At 35.4% G+C, this 17,122-nt stretch overlaps 1 long non-coding RNA gene across 1 annotated transcript in view; it reads right to left on the reverse strand.

Annotated features, from left to right (window-relative positions):
- Positions 1–16,716, reverse strand: part of LOC115940774 (uncharacterized) — a 22,496-nt gene extending 5,780 nt beyond the window's left edge. Inside the window, exons 1-2 of the long non-coding RNA XR_004075508.2 lie at positions 16,085–16,716; positions 12,488–12,538 (exon numbers count right to left, since the gene is read on the reverse strand). This is a non-coding gene — a long non-coding RNA (uncharacterized LOC115940774). The remainder of the gene's footprint in view (positions 1–12,487; positions 12,539–16,084) is intronic.
- Positions 16,717–17,122: the final 406 nt, after the last annotated feature.

Raw genomic sequence — 17,122 nt, forward strand, 5'->3', positions numbered from 1 at the left:
TAACCAACTGAGCCACCCAGGCGCCCATGGCTGAAATTTCTGAATATTACACTTAACATGAGTGGGAATACCTTTCCCTCTTTTACTCGCTCACCTACATGCGGAGTACAGATGCAACCAAGCACCTCCTTAACATTTGCAAGGACTGGAGAGTACAAATGGACATCTGCATACATGTAGAAATATTTAAGAGACATATCAATATAACAGTTATATAAAGTATGCTGTAGCCTTCTAACTTGATAATTTCACCTTCCTAACCACCTGGAAGTCCAGGTTTAAATCTAGAATTTCCACTCATCTACATACTGTGTCACAACTGGGAATACTCGAAAACCTGGCACTTAGACCAAAGTCCATGATGGATTAGTACACTCTTCCTGCCTCACGTACTTTTCTGCACAGTGAGATTGGCTGCGGACATGCATGAATACCCCAGACCACCACACGTCCAAGCCCCATGTGTATCCCAACCAAACTGTCATCCTTTAGGTTAATGGGTATCCACACTGGTGTCAGGTTTACCTTCAGAAAAACAGTGTTGGCCCTGTAGGCAAGAAATTTTTGGAAGGAAATTGAGTTCCCAGGTACTCTGACTGCAGCCTAAAAAGAGGAGCACAGATTTCAGGTCACATATACCCTTGTTCTTGGGCTCACCCCTACATGCTGAGAAGTGTAGAGTAAGGAGCAGGACCCTTCTGCAGCATGGAAGGCAAGGAAGCAGTCCCTCCCGCCCAGCTCTAAGGGTGGTACTAAATATAGTGGTCATGAGCCAGCTTCCACCATTCATATAGCTACATGGTCCAGTATAGCAGACACTAATCCAAATTGAGTGGCTAATCCAAATGGACATGAATTGCAAGTACAAAATATACACCTATTTTTTTTAAGATATAGTATGAAAAGGGGTGCCTGGGTGGCTGAGTCGTTAAGCATCTGCCTTCGGCTCATGTCATGATCCCAGCGTCCTGGGATCAAGTCCCACATCGGGCTCCCTGCTCGGCGGGAAGCCTGCTTCTCCCTCCCCCACTCCCCCTGCTTGTGTTCCCTCTCTCGCTGTCTCTCTCTGTCAAATAAATAAATAAAATCTTAAAAAAAAAAAAGATATAGTATGAAAAAAAGAGGTAAAATATTTCAATAATTGATCTAGATCTCATGCTGGAGATCTGAAATATATTAGAATAAAATACATTAAAACTAATTTTATCTTTAATAGGATTAGAATTTTTTTAATTTTTGATTTGATTTGCCTTATATTTCTGATGCACAATGCTACTCTAGAGAATGGTGTGGTAATAATATGAATAGAACCCGGATCTCTGGACAGTTTTGTGGAGCAAAAATCTACTCGCCAGGAATTTCCCATTTCCTTTTTACTATTACTTAACTGAGAAATAAACTATGCTGTTTGGGCATTGCATTCTTGGAGCTCTTTGTTGTACCAGTTGAAACTACGTACTAATGTATGGATAATAAGTAACACTTCAATAAATAATAGTTCAGCCCACAATGGGATAAACAGATTCATTAAAAGTATTAAAATACACTTAATTGTATAATCCATGTGAGGAGAGATTTTGTTTGTTGCTATATTCAGTGCCAACAGGCATTCTTTTTTATAGTAAGCCTTTACTTTTCAGATGAACATGACAAATATATTAATGGGGATACAAAGTATTACTGCAACATATTAGAGTTTCATGCCATAGTAGGCCTCTTAGAGAAGCAGAGACTATTTCACATGGAAGTTTCTATAAAGGACATTGTGAAGCAACAGTTTAACAATAAGGATCAACATGGCTGGGTATGGGCTACAGATTAGTCAATTTGTATTTTTCTATTATTCAACTCTAATACTCAAACTTAGGTTCTTGAGTATACTTGCTTTAGCATGGATGTACACAATGTACAAGTAAAATGTATTTTTATTATATGAAGGTACCAGATACCTTATTTGGAGGTTGGTTTCAAGCAACATCCACCAATACTAACAATTAACAATACTATTCTGAAAATATTACCCTTATTCCTAAATCACCACACTGTAATTTTGGAGTTAATCTGTTTTGCTATTTTTATTTTAAATCCATGGGGTTTCAAAAATTCATTGAATTTACAAAATGTTTTTTGTGATTATTTGCTTTAGCAGCTTTTATGGTATTTCTTTATATACAGCATTTGAAAAAGATAAATGTAAAACTTTAAATTTTAAACAGTTTTGAAATATCATTTGACCAAGGCATATTATTTTCTAACACTTGGGCACTGGAATAGTCTGTGTAAATAGATGCACTTGGAGCATTCTCTTTGCAATTGATATGGGTTAAATAAAAAGCAACTTTCAAAAACTTTTTTAACACCAAACTTTACACTGAAAAGTTTTAAAGACTATTAAACTTTCTAGATAGTGATATAAAACTCCCCTTTATACTTACATAAACTGTATGATAAAAAGGTTGATGAATAGAAAAACTACTAATATTAAAAATGCATGAATTTAACTATCCTTGGGCTGTTGCAAACATGTAAGATAAGCAACGTTGAGTTCAAAAAGAAAACCATAGAGCCTGTTTAATTGTTCAGGTTTTATTGTTCAGATAAACTATAATGAATACTGAATATTTAAGATTTTTGAAAATGAACAAATTTAATTCGTAAATATGGAGGATGCCTCTAGACATCCAACCAGGGTACCTGATGTGATCAATCAACTGTTTTAATCGTACTTCAAATCTTTTTAAAAATCCAGTGAAACCTGACCCCATAACTATTTGTTAGTCTTAAAGAAACCTATCCCCTGAGATAATGAACCAATGGAGTCTGAATAAGTACTTGAAAAATGAGCAAACTCAACAGAAGTAAAAAAGAAAACAGACACCACAGTTCTTAAATTGCTAGTTAAGAGTGAGAAGTATAGATGTTTTAAAAAAGGACAATTGTGGTTTTGTTTTTATCACAAGTGGTAAATGTCCAACTTCTTAAAATTTCCTTACAAAATTTTCTACAGTGTTTCAGTTCTAAAAAAAAATTGTCTTAACAGTTATAGATTTATAATTATTACTATTCTTTAGTTAAGTGGCAAGATGCTATTTAGATCAACTTTATTTTCAATTAAGATATTATTTTTGATTGTCTTCAATCCTGAAAACTATTCCCATTCATATTCTTCTTCTCTCCTTGTCTCTCTCTATACAGGACTATGCTAGCCTGAATAGGTACAAGTAAGAAAGTGTTGAATAAAACTATCACTGAAGAGTAATAATCCTAGATTCCTAAAATAGCACTGTAAATTTTACCAATTCTAGATGCATTTTTAATTTCACGAACTCTTGGGAAATTCCATGGGAACTATATAGGAGCTCATTATCTAAATTTGATTTGAAAACTATTTTTAAAATCAAATGTCTAAACAGAAGCCAAAAATTATTCATATACCCTGAAGAAATAAAAATTAAATCTAAGGTGACTTCAATGTGAGCCAAATGGCATAATGAACCTATAAAATGCTTAGTGAAATGCAGTCAGGCTTGTAGATGTGTTTACCAAAAAGGAATGTTCTGCTTTCATATTTATTATGATCTTTCACTGATTTAAAACTCCTATATACTGAAACTTAATAAACATCTTTAATTTACATAAAGCACAGCATAAAAAACTAATATAAGAATGGATTAAAACAACAGTAGTTTATTGTGCCAACCTCAGCAATTAGGAAAGAGAAAGAGGTTATTGAGTCTAAGAAATATTTAAAAATATTATCAATATATATTTCCTTAAGAGTTAATAATACCGCAGTGGGATTCATAAATGCCATCTAACTTCGTTTCACTGTTTGAAATCAATGAACTGGATCTTCTGAGTAAGAGTTCAATAACATATTTAAGAGCCAAATAGGCATCATTTTTTTACTTCTATTAAGTTGAAAAGGAAAAAGGAAGGTCTAGTTTACTTACAGGGAGTTTGTTCTAAGTGAGATTTTACTTTTCAGACTGTTGGGCTAATGATTAACGTCACATACCGTACATCTTCGTCTAGAAACTGTAGTGTCTATTAAATGTAATTACCTTTCCCCATGGCTTTAAATTGACGGCAGATTCAAAATGAAGGTGGCTTCTATTAAATTTAATTACTTCCCCCTGAAGCTTACTTGGCAAAACTGACTAGTAATGAAAGTGGATTCTATAAAAAAGCTGCATGGTCAAGGTGTGGCTATTAAATTAGCAATGTTATTAATAAAAAAAAAAAGTAAAAATACTTGGAATATTTTATCATCCATGTAGATTTTTGAGATAGTATGCCTGGTACATTAAGTTCTCGGTTTTCTATTCATTTCAACTTTCAACCAATAAATTACATATTGCTTATCATGATAATTAAAATGACAATTTTCAAAAAGTTCATCTAATGTTTCCATGTACACAAAATAGGGACCCTTTCATCATTTTAATTCAATTGACATTTTAAATCAACATGATGCAATGAAAGAAGAATTAGAAAAACAAATTCTGTTCTTATTAACTATATAATTAGTTTTTTCTTCCTGAGCTGGTTACCTAATCTGAAAGACAGAACTAATAATGTCTTCTCTACCTAAGATAAATATTAAGAAAATTAGAGGGAAAAGTGTTGTTTTGTAAATCTTTTTTTTTTTTAAGATTTTATTTACTTGAGAGAGAGAGCACAAGCAGGGGGAGCAGCAGAGGGAGAGGGAGAAACAGGCTCCCCGCTGAGCAGGGAGCCCGATGTGGGGCTCTATCCCAGGACCCTGGGATCATGACCTGAGCCAAAGGCAGACGCTTAACTGACTAAGCACCCAAGCACCCCTCTGTCTTTTTTAAAAGGCCACCTATTTTGGATTAATATTCAAAAAAACAGTAACCTATCAATTTATCATACATTCATTCATCATTCAACATCCAATTTACTGTATAACAATGCACCAGCCATGTATTAGAGGTATAAATACGTAATATCTATGGAATTCTATAATCAAAGGAGCATAAAAACAAAAGTCGGTAAATACTTCACCACTATGGGAAGACCCTGTGAGGACTCCAGAGCAACTCTCCTGACCCCTGGGGAACATTCATATCCCTCACCTCATCATTTGTTAGGAATGTAGCGTACCATCGCTAGTATCTACCTGCTCATCCAGCCACAACATAGGCACACAGGCTTGCTCAGGCGTGAAACAGGCACCAGTTTGCAGAGCATCTCCACTTCAGGAGATGCAGGCCAAGCTCCCTGAGTGGTCTCTTGAGAGGGGGAGGAAAAAAAAAAAAAAAAAAAAAGCACTATTCTTGAGGTAGGAAGATAGTAACTTCCATCCTTCTCCCTGGGTGTGGGGGCATGCTTTCAGCATCAGAAAGTGGTAAGGGTTCTCTCAAGGAAATTCTGTTCTCTCATTAGCCCACTTTTGTCATACTGATATACTTTATATTATGTTAGGATACTTTTACATTTTTCAATGTTATTTATAGCTTAGTCATGAACTAGTTCTCAGAGGTTTCCTTTGTAGGTTCTGAATCGGTTTCTTTCGCACACTTACTTTTGCACCTGTTTTCTATTATAGTCACATAACAATCTTCCTTTCAATATGCTGTTAAAATAGGATAGTGATGAGCACCGAAAACTGTGGAAACACAAACATGACAAAATAACCTAGGCTAGTAAGAGGATCATGGACGCTTCCTATAAGTCAAATCTGAGGGAAAGTGAAGAAGTAGTAATGCAATGGGTTTGCCAAGTGAATAGCATCGGGAAGAGCAGTTAAAAGAACAGTACAGGTAAAGACTCAGAGAGGTACAAAGGAGCAGCCTTCATTTGGAGAACCTTGCTCTAGCACAGCAAGACACACTGTGGTGAAAGATACGCAAACAGGCCAATTTTGCAACTGAAATTTGGTATGACGGAGAGATTATTCCACCCAACACCCTCAGGTCTGCTCCAGTAAATCTTCCTCTATACCCACAAAATTTCCAAAATTAAATGATATTTTGAGGACACGGCTTTCATCCCTTTATATTTAGAGTATTATACCCAATGAGCTTGCTTTTATGGTTAATAATAAAGTTAATACGCTGGAAATTCTATATTATTATGTATTCTCTGAGCACAGGTAGGATTTGTCTTGTTTACTATTGTACCTTTAACTTCTAGCGAAGTGTTTTGAATATAGTATTAAATAGCTGCATTATGTTCATTAATAGATTTCTGGATAATGCGGATGAAATATGTTAAGTATCAAAAGTATAAATTTCATAGAACTCTAACAGATACCTCTGCAAGTTTTCTCTGTAACAAGTCACCACGAATGTTAACTATTTTGCAATTGTTATGTGTATCAAATCACTACACTATAGATCTTAAACTTACACAGAAGTTACATGTCAGTTATATCTCACTAAAGCTGTAAATTAAAAAAAAAAAAGATTTATGCAAATCACCAAAAACTAAGTGACTTAAAACTTTACCAATTTATATTACCTTACAGTTCTGGAGGTCAGTTCATCTCAGGTATCACTGGCCAAACTCAATGTAGACAGGTATGCTTTTCTTTCTGGAGGCTCTAGGGAAGATTCCATTTTCTCTCCTTTTCCAGCTACCAGCAACCAATTGTATCTCCTGGAGGGACAACCCCTTCCTCCACCTTCAAAGCCAGCACTGCAGCTCCCTAACCACGCTTCCATGGTCAGGATTCCCTCTAGTTCTCTTCTGCCTCCCTCGTCTGCTTTTAAGAATGTTTGTGATTACATTGGGCCCACCTGAGTAACCCAGGTTACTCTATTTGACAGTCAACTGATTAAGAAAACTAACTGCATGCTACCTTAATTCCCCCTTGCCATGTAACCTAGCAAGTTTTAGTTTGCTATTTCCAGGTGCAGAGGTTGCAGGGAATTGGATCTGGACATTTTGGGAGACCCATTATTCTGTCTACCACAATCCAAAATGCTGAAAACATTTGTTTGATATACAATTTGATTCCTAGGTCTGTGAGCAGAAAAAAGCAAGTGGAAGCCACATACCAAGGACAGAGAACTCTCCCAGTGCCTGAGTCCAGCTCACAGGCCAATCAGAGGTCACGTCTTTTGGGTAACCTCCCCCCGACAGGTGTATATTATTAATGACTAAGTCCCGCTTTGATTCTTAATACCCATACTCAAAGAAAAAAATTACCAGTTTCTTGTTAGATAATTTTGGAACCACAATAAAGGTATAATATTAAAATGTAATCCTTCAATTTTAAGGGTCTGATAATCTGTATCTATCAGTGAGTGAAGACAATTTTTATTAAGGAGAGAAATACCCTGTTTTACCACAAGCTATAGAGAAAAGAGAGATAAAATTTAAACACCAGAAAAAGAACTTAAAAACAATGCTTCTTAAATACCTCAACTAAAGAGTAAAATTCAGTTTCAGAAGTTATTTTGATGTTATTAATGCATGTTAAATGCAGTTGTCTGTGGTTAACAGGAACTCAACTAGCTTGTTACATTCTATACTTGGAAAAACCTTTGTGTAAAACAAGTGAGGTGAGTCAATTTAATTAGGCAAATTCAATCTAATTTAACAATCTGAAAAAGTTCTAAATTTAAATTATTATAAATTGAAAATGCTCCTTAAAAGAGGATTAGGTGAAAAGATAAAACATGCATCAATTAAGATTAAAAGCACAACCTTTTTCTCTCAGTGTTGACATAGTCTGCTGTATTCTGTGCTTTGGATTTTCATTAGATTAAAATTCTGCCTTTAAAAAAAAAATCCTGGATTTAGGTTTTGGTATGTAACTTGAGAGATCAGATATTTCATGTTACTTTCCACAGTGAAAGAAGTAACATTCTGAAAAAGTAGTAAAAAGGTAAATACAAATAAAATTCACTGTTAAACTGACACCCCTCAAAACAAACAAAAACAAAAACTTGGTAGGGCAATTCCCAGCCCCCAAATTGGGAAATCCAGAATGCCAAAATCAGATGAGAACCAAATCCAATTTTTATCTCAAAGATTCCCCCTGACGGTATCTGCTAAATGCTGGAGACCTTAAGCTTCTGTTTTGAAGACTATTTTAAAGATTGCAGAGAATAGGAAATAAATCCCTAGGCCCACATAACATGGAAACTCTAATAGGAGAAATCTGTGTAAAACTAGGACCTCAAAGTATATGCTCTGAATAACAATTAATGAGAGATAAAGACTATTTTACTGAAAATAACAGCAAGAAAACGTGCCATTTTCAATTCTGGAATGAGGTGGAAAGGGACAAATCTCTGGAGAATCTGTAACCACAAGGTGGTTTCGATTTCATATAGATTTGTTTTAGGAAATTATAGTACACAGTCTAAAACCTTGAGAGAGAATTTTTAAAAAATCACTGTTAGAAACAAACATGTATCCTTTTTGGGAAATTTAACTTCAGCTCAAGTTTCCAAAAATAATGAGCAGTTCAGTCAAAAATCACAAAACATGAAAGAAAACAAGGCTCTCTGCATCAAAACCAGCAAAAACAGACAAAATTTCCAAAAACAATTTTGAAATAATTAAGCAGAAAACAAAAAATTGTATATACATAACTACATATATGTAATTTATATGTAACATATATGTATTTGTTGAAATAAATATAAGAAAGGCTTGAAAGCAGAAAACTAGCATATTTAAAAACTTATTCAACATAACCCAAAAATGAAAAAATTTAAAAATAAAATTTATTTATTTTTTTAAGATTTTATTTATTTATTTGACAGAGAGAGAGAAAACACAAGCAGGGGGAACAGGAGAGGGAGAAGCAGGATCCCTGAACCCGCCATGGGGCTCGATCCCAGGACTCCAGGATCATGACCTGAGCTGAAGGCAGATGCTCAACTGACTAAACCACCCAGGTGCCCCTAAAACTGAAATTTAAAACTCAAGGTCTGCATTAGCAGATTAATCATACCTCAGGCAAATGTTAGAAACCTGGAGGAACAACTAAAATATGTAACACAGAAGACACAGTAAGAGAGGATAATGTAAGTCTACAAAATAGTTTGCTAGAACCAGCTCTGATCAGCTTGCAAGAGATGTTTGTACATTATCTCTTTCCAAGTCTGTTTGTGAACATCACCTTTGGTAGCTCACAACTGACCATGATGGTAATAGTCACACCATGGAAATTTGAAAATGCTATAATCAGGTCTTTTTTTATTTTGAAAAGCCAATGTTAAACATTTACCAGCACATCACTACGTCCATATAAAATCCCAAAGCATCTAATAGAATAGGGAAGATAGCAGTATCTAGAGATAATGGGGTGATCAGTTTTCAAAATTCTTAAAAGATACCAATTGAGTAAGCCCAAGAACTTAGAGATATTAATTATAAACTTGGAATTTTATATTCACTTAAGAATGAAGGTTAAAGATATAATCATCCAGGAAAAAAAAAAATAGTAAGGGAATAAGGAAAGTCCAAAGCAGACTAAATTTAAGCAGAAAGTAAACAACTCCACGTTGAAATTTCACATATGTAAACAAAAATTGGTCTTCAATAAGGTGCTAAATGGATACTTCTGGTGAAGCTATTTAACTACTCCTTACTTATTTAATAGTGTCCCCCTATTCCCAAAGGTGAGACTGGCAAATATCTCCAATGACCTCCAATCAATGCAGGTGATTTGGGGTTTTTCTTTTCTAATTCAGCTATCGAGCTATTATGTAAACGGTCTCCAATTCAAACTCCCACCAGCTCAGGCAGTAGGCTAAAAGCAGCAAAGATGTATCCAGTCCATCATTTTCTCTTTGGGTTAAGACATCAAAATCTAATTGATAGCCTCAATCAAATAAAAAATTTTGTTAGGCTGGCACTGGACTGCAGTCTTTGTAGTCAGTCATTAGTTTATCCTTGATTCTAAGACATAACCATTCTTTGCTTCCTCCGCCTGGGAAGGCAGTAGGAGACTCAGTTCTGTCCTTCAGAAGGTTTTAGATTTGCTCTTTGCCATTCAGCACCCCACAGCCTCAGACTTCAGCAAACATCCTGATATACAGAAATGTCACATATTTCAGGCCTATCCAGTCACCAATTTCATCACTGTAACCCAGAGAGAATGCAAAATCTCTGCTGATTTCCTGTTCCTCCACAAAAACCTTCTGTTAGAGACCAAGCCTAGATTCTTGGTCCCCACCTACACCCACAATCAGGAAGTGCCCCCAGAGGAAATATGGCTACAGGTCCTCAGAATCCATTCAACTCTCCTTCTAGGACTTTAATTTCTTCTTTGTTGAAAGACTCTACCCACCTCAGCCCCACCCCTCACAACAGATCTCTATTTTTTAAAGACTGGTAAACTTTATAAAATTTTGCTCTATTTTTCAGAAGCTTTCTACCGAGCATTTTAACCTTCTGCAGCCTCAGAATACAGAAAATGTCTTGTGGAGCGAAGGACCATACATTTGAGGACACTCAGTTCTCTGCTTTCTCACTCTAACCCCACGCAGTTGTTAAAAATTTTGTTGGTTTCTCTTTCCCCTACATAAATTCAGGCTGCACCAGCAAAGATAAATTTTTCTCTCTGGCCAGGAAAGGCAACTGTGACTGCACTTTGGAATGAAATCTCCACTCTCTGGAATGTTAGTCCATCTAGTCTTCATTGTCTCGTATCGCTATGATGCTTTTAAAATTTGTGTGATTTTGATCTTTTGATATGATCTTTTCAAGTGTTTACAGCAGGAAAGCTGGGTTGCCATAATAGTACCATAAATAATCAGAAAGCAAAAGTACATTTAATTATTAACACTATTCTTTAGAATGTACATATATGTTATATATATACTTGTTTTTAAGATATCACAACAAACAAGTGAACAGATGAGCATATGTGAAATATCTAAGTCCCTAAAAACAAACAGCAAACAAACCACACCACCAAATAACGAGCTAATAAAGCAAAGTTGAGGTCATTGCTTCCTAGAATAAAGGAAGGTGCTACCTTAGGGTTTGAGTGCCTTTTTGGAAGTGGGAAGTATGAAAATGAATAAAGGGCAACCTAATTTAAAATGAAGGAAAGCCCTGAAGGAGGCGCTCTCGTGCAAATACACATACCACTCATTACTGCCTGCTTAATTAGCAGAAAGAAGGAAGATCACCCCCTGCCCCATAAGGCACTAGTCACACCTCACAACCAGTAAGAAACCTCCACAACCTCAAACTCTTAAAGTTCTTCTCCAGTGAACTTTTTGTTCAAAACAGTCCTCCTCAATTTCTCCTGAAACTGAATGCAAGCGGACCTTCCCTTTGTTTCTTTGGACTTGCCATGCTTTGCCATTGTTTGCTTGTCCCAAATTGCAATTCCACTGTTATAAAGTCATTGTAAAATAACTTGCTCTTTTGTTTCTTTAGTCAATGGAAGACAAGGGCAGGATGTTTGGGGGTCTGGTATAAGATAGGTCTTTTTATGCAGGGGTTTGATAAGATTGAGAAATATTTTCTAGATAATGGTACAATTGAGGCACAGGCTGAGGTAAGGGAGTTTTGAGGAAGAGTTTTAGAGAACTCTCCAATAGTACACAGTCTTTTGAACTCCTTTGAATAATCTATTGTTATGGGAAGGATCCTTGAGGAAGACTAGTGGTATTATCAGATAAATAGATTCTTAGGAAGTTCCTGAAACAAACAATAAAATTATCTGTAACTTTATATTTTTATTCACGTTTCCTGTCAGACTCATATCATTATATTAATGGAGACAGTTGAATGCTAAAGTTATGTAAATGAAGACATTCTCCTGATACTTAATGTTATTAAATGTGGTTGGTTTCATTTCCCAAGGAAGAGAAGCCAGTGGTGACATTCCAAAGAACTATTTTTATACGATGATTACACGAATATGAATTTAGAATTTAGGAATATGTCAATAAGAAAGAGAGCAATTTTTTTCAAGAAGTTTTACAACAGAGGGGAAAGCAATAATAGCAAAAAGGATTAGAAGTGTTAAAAGAGCTTTTTGTTGTTTATTTTGCTTTGGCATCCTCTCTCTTTAGAAATTGCATTTGCTCTTTCTATATTTTTTTTTTAATTATTCTTATGTTAATCCCCATACATTACATCATTAGTTTTAGATGTAGTGTTCCATGATTCATTGTTTGTGCATAACACCCAGTGCTCCATGCAGAACGTGCCCTCCTCAATACCCATCACCAGGCTCACCCATCCTCCCACCCCCCTCCCCTCTAGAACCCTCAGTTTGTTTTTCACAGTCCATCGTCTCTCGCATTTGCTCTTTATTAAGGATATGCTACATATAAATTTTTACTCACTGAGGGCACTTGCCCTCAGGGAGGACCTGTAAAGAGTGCCTTACCATTACCAGTGATCCTTCCCCCCTCTTTCATGTAGAGCAGACTTAGCATCTTGGGATCATTGACAAGATCTTCCTTAAAATAATAACAACAAGAAGTAAACACTGAATTTATAAGATGGCATCTCTTGAGGAGGGAAGTGGAGAACTCACTGGGAACACGGACTGCATAACTTTGGTGGCTTCATGAGTCTTCGCATGGTCCTGGATGAGAGTGGAAATGAAGATAAAAAACCCTTTGTTTTTCTCTGGTTTTAAAGTAAAACTTGCCAAAGATTTGGGTGTGGTTCTCAAAGGCAGAAAGGGAAGCATTTAGGGTTTCAAACAGTAGCCAATTCCACTTTAGAACATCTCTGGTTGGGAGCCTCTCTGGAAGACGATTGCAATGGTAACAGATGGAGCTGAACACAAAGAGCTGAAATCTTGTGTTTCGATCAAGTTTAACAATGGGAAGTAAGATCATTTCTCCAGGAGAAAGAATTCCTATAATATATGTGCTGGTATCTGGAGGGAGAAAACTGAATCACAGTGCTCAAATAGCAGCATCTGATACTTCAGCTCTAAAACAGAATTAAAACACACCAGGGGTTGTACAAGACAAACTACACAGATATATGAAGAAAATGTTAAAATTTCTACTTATCTTTAATTTTTATTTTAAAAATGATAGCTCCATTAAGGTATTTAAGTCTTGAATGCATTAATTGACATGGTAAGCTTTCTCGGGTCTATTTCATGTCTGTTGCATTTATAATGGAAGTTTGAGAGGAGAGCAGGATTTCCACATGAAGGAGCTATCCTCAGGAGTTTGGTGTACTGCTGAACAGTTCTTGTATATTTCCATAATTAGATGGATTTGCTACTTAATCATCCAGTTTTAACTAAACCAACCCATACAAAATGGACAAGTGAGTTAAACAAGATGTCTACAAAATATGGATTGATGATAGTCCCAGTGATTTAAGTACAGGAGGGCAACAAGGTTATAGCAGAGTTGGTAGTTTATTGCTCAAAACTCTCTTCATCTGCCTCGTTCTGAGGCAACATATTTGTGACATAACCATGTCTAAAAAGAAGTTGTTCAAAATAATTCAAAGTTATCAGGATTTGAAATTGAAAACTGCATTGAAAAGTAGACTTACACCCATGGGTACCAATAGCCTTATCTTAAGTGTATATTTCCCCTTGAGATATTAGTTACATTGAGATAATGTTAAGCCACTTTTATTAGGAAGACATCTTACTAAATTATATTTTCGAAATACATAATACATTAGTATAAAAGTTCACAGATATGCTCTATACATCAATAAATATACATGTAATATAATGGAGGTATGTAATGTAAAAGTGTGGATATCACCTCAGAATATCTAGATTCCATTTACAAAAGCATAAAAGTTCTTATTTCCACACAAACATTTTCAGGCTGCAAATGGGTATTAAAACTTCTTATTTGAGAAAGATTCAATAATGAAGGAGGAAAAAAATCCTGGCAGTTTCTAAAGATAAAAAACGGATGTAAGGCCCCAAAGTAATTTCTTACAAAGTCATTAAAACTATCAGGATAGGTAAATGCAAAAAAAAAAAAAAAAAAAATTAGGCAACTGTAACATCTTGAAATTTAGTTCATTTGCAAATCCTCCTCCGGTTGATATAGGTCTATTTTTGTAGTCACACTGTATGGTAGTGAGAGGAAAAGAAGGGTGGACTGATTAAATTCAAGATCTCTTAGGTGTAGGGTGCCTGGGTGGCTCAGTTGGTTAAGCGGCTGCCTTCGGCTCAGGTCATGATCCCAGAGTCCCAGGATCGAGTCCCGCATCGGGCTCCCAGCTCAGTGGGGAGTCTGCTTCTCCCTCTGACCTTCTCCCCTCTCATGTGCTCTCTCTCTCTCATTCTCTCTGTTTCAAATAAATAAATAAAATCTTTAAAAAAAAAAAAAAGATCTCTTAGGTGTGGAACCCTAATTACGATTTGGAATACATAGCCATGAGGTTCAGGGATGCTGTAAATCTCTAGGTTAGAGGTACAGACTGGTAGGGGATCAGAGTCCTAGCTTGAAGTATTTCCTTTGATTTGCATGCTACTAGATTCCAAATGCTTTGCAGTACTATCCTCAAAATAACTGATATTAATTACATTTCACCATCACCACCACCACTAACAATAAAAGAGGTATGGGATACTGTAAAGTTTCTAAAGCAAAAAACAAAACAAAACAAAAAAACCACACATAACATCTATCAGGTTTTAGACTAGGTCTCTCCAGTTTCAATCCTCATGATTTTCAACAGTGTCCTCAGTGCCCAAATTATTCTGCCAAGACCCAAAGGACTTCAGGAAATCCTTCAGGCACTGTTATGATGGTGGGAGGCAGGAAGTTTATTATAATTAACTTGATTTTACTCTCTAGTCATTTTTATAAGCAAAATTCTCTTTTATATTAGATTCTAATTTTTCCATTACAAACGCTGAAATTAAGGACACTGTTTCTGATAGTGTATAGTAACTTAATTTTTGTAAGTGCTACTTCTCCTGTAGATACTACAATCTCCTTGCAGAAATTAAATGAATGGGTACAAAGATATTTGTTAGGCACAAATTTCTTAATATTTAGAAACAAAATGAGACAATGATAAGAAAATGAATAATGCATTCATTTCTAATGAGGTTTTTCAAGAAATATAAATATCTCAGAAGGAAAAAATGCCATTTAAATTGCTTATTTTTATCATAAAATAAACTGAACCTTACTAAAATTGCATTAATAAGTAAATATACCCTGTACTTTATACAGTACTTATCTAACATATTCTGATCACCACTCATAAAGAAATTATGACTTTTATCTTTGATTCTATCTCTGTATTGATAGAATTTTTGAGTTAAATTCAACTGGACAATAAAACTTAAAAAAAAAAAATGTGGCCAGTGTTTGAATATATCTTTTAAGTTTACTCAAATTAGGAAAGCATAAAATTCCTCATTTCACACAAACATTTTCTAGGCTGCAAAGGATATTAAAACTGCTTATTTTAGAAATATTCAATAACTGTTGAAAAATACTGTCATTTTTCAAAGATAAGAATTAAATCTTTGAAGCATCCTCTTATAAAGTCGTTGAAAGTAACAAAACAGGTGACTTTATCATCCTCAAATTCAGTTCATCTGCAAATCTTCAATAAAATGTTTTTATATAAATCTTTACGTTCTCTTTAAAATTAATATCAGAGAAACTATCTGCTTTTACTAGATTATCTTTTAAAATGGGAGACACAGAAAATCAGTAAATGAGGTTATATTACTAATTAGCATATTGTCTCCACTACCTATAGTCCACTACAAAAAACTGTGGCTTCCATTTTATCACATAGATGAAACAGTTATCTTTCAGGGTTTGAAATTTCTGTGATCTTTATGCTTAATAAGCTCAGTAAAAGGCATTCAAATTACATCACTTTTGTCTTGGAAGTTAAATTGGGAAATATTGCATTCTCTGAGATGATAAACTCTGCAGAAGATAAATTATCATGAGAAATAGTTTTAATTGATTTACCATAATAAAAGTTATGTGACTTTGAAGTGCAAATGACACATTAAAATGAATCTACAGTATGTTGATAATAAAGTGCCTTCTTTGTTAATGGAATTACTGACACTGCAGATGCTTTCAGGAGTGATGTCTTCTACTGTTAATCAAGAGACTACAATGTAAAAATGAATGTGCTGTTTATTTAAATCTCAGCCCACCTTTCTTCCTTCTTGCTTCAGAGTAGTTCGATACTCAGGTTTGAAAAATGGAGATCCTGGTCATCACAGTTAATATCATTTTGGCTGATGCACTTCTGCTTTTTCCTGAACATCTTGACTGCAATCCAAGGTCTCCCTGTTTGGAAATCAGAAAGACTGTCAGAGGAGGCACATGATAAAGTTCATGATGGAGTTCAGGATTAGATGCTTCTATAAATATGTAGATTAGTAAATTTTTTTTCACATATAAACCTTAACAGTACATGTTCCAAAAGTTTCGAAACAACGAAGAACTGATTAAGTTCTTCTTTCCAGTTTATCTTTTAACTCAGGCAAAGCATCCTGTGAGAGGAAACCGAAACCACCACCCCAGGCAATAATGACTGCCCTGAAGCCAGCCAGACCCTGTATGATTGACTCCAAGACAATGACCAACATGCCCTTTACTGCTCCCTGCATGGACCCACTGACCTTTGTCCTACATTGTCCTTGTATAAACCTAGAAGTATTTTCAGCACTTTGGAGATAGGCTTTGGGACATTAGTCCACTGATGCTGACCTCACTGAAATATATTCCTTTCTCATTTCGCTACCACTGTCCCTCTGCCTTTGGATTTTGTCAGTGACAAGGGGATTGTCTGGGACTCTCAGAGTCAGACGCTCTTGCACCCTTGGGCCCAGGTTACATTTCATAATCTATGACTCTTCTTCAATTATCTTCTATAAAGAAAATCCATTTTTAGCTTAAGTATCAGAATAGTTTGAACACTATTCTGGTTTGGTTTATTTGCCAGTCATTGTGTTAAGCATACAACTCATCAGTTACCAGTATATGATTCTACTTAATCAGTAACAGTATATAGAAGTAAAGGTTAGGACTCTCAACCTCTGTTTTGTAACTGAAAAGAAAATTAAAATCCCCTGCTGTTCTCATCTTCCAAGAATTGTGATTTGGTTGGAGAGGTGTGGAATGAGATGAGACAGGAATACAGAAATACATTATGGTTGTTTCAATGGAAGGCTCACTGAGTGTTATTG

Source organism: Leptonychotes weddellii, chromosome 3, assembly GCF_054177405.1.
Source record: "Leptonychotes weddellii isolate Sample4059 chromosome 3, ASM5417740v2, whole genome shotgun sequence".
Lineage (NCBI taxonomy): Eukaryota > Metazoa > Chordata > Mammalia > Carnivora > Phocidae > Leptonychotes > Leptonychotes weddellii.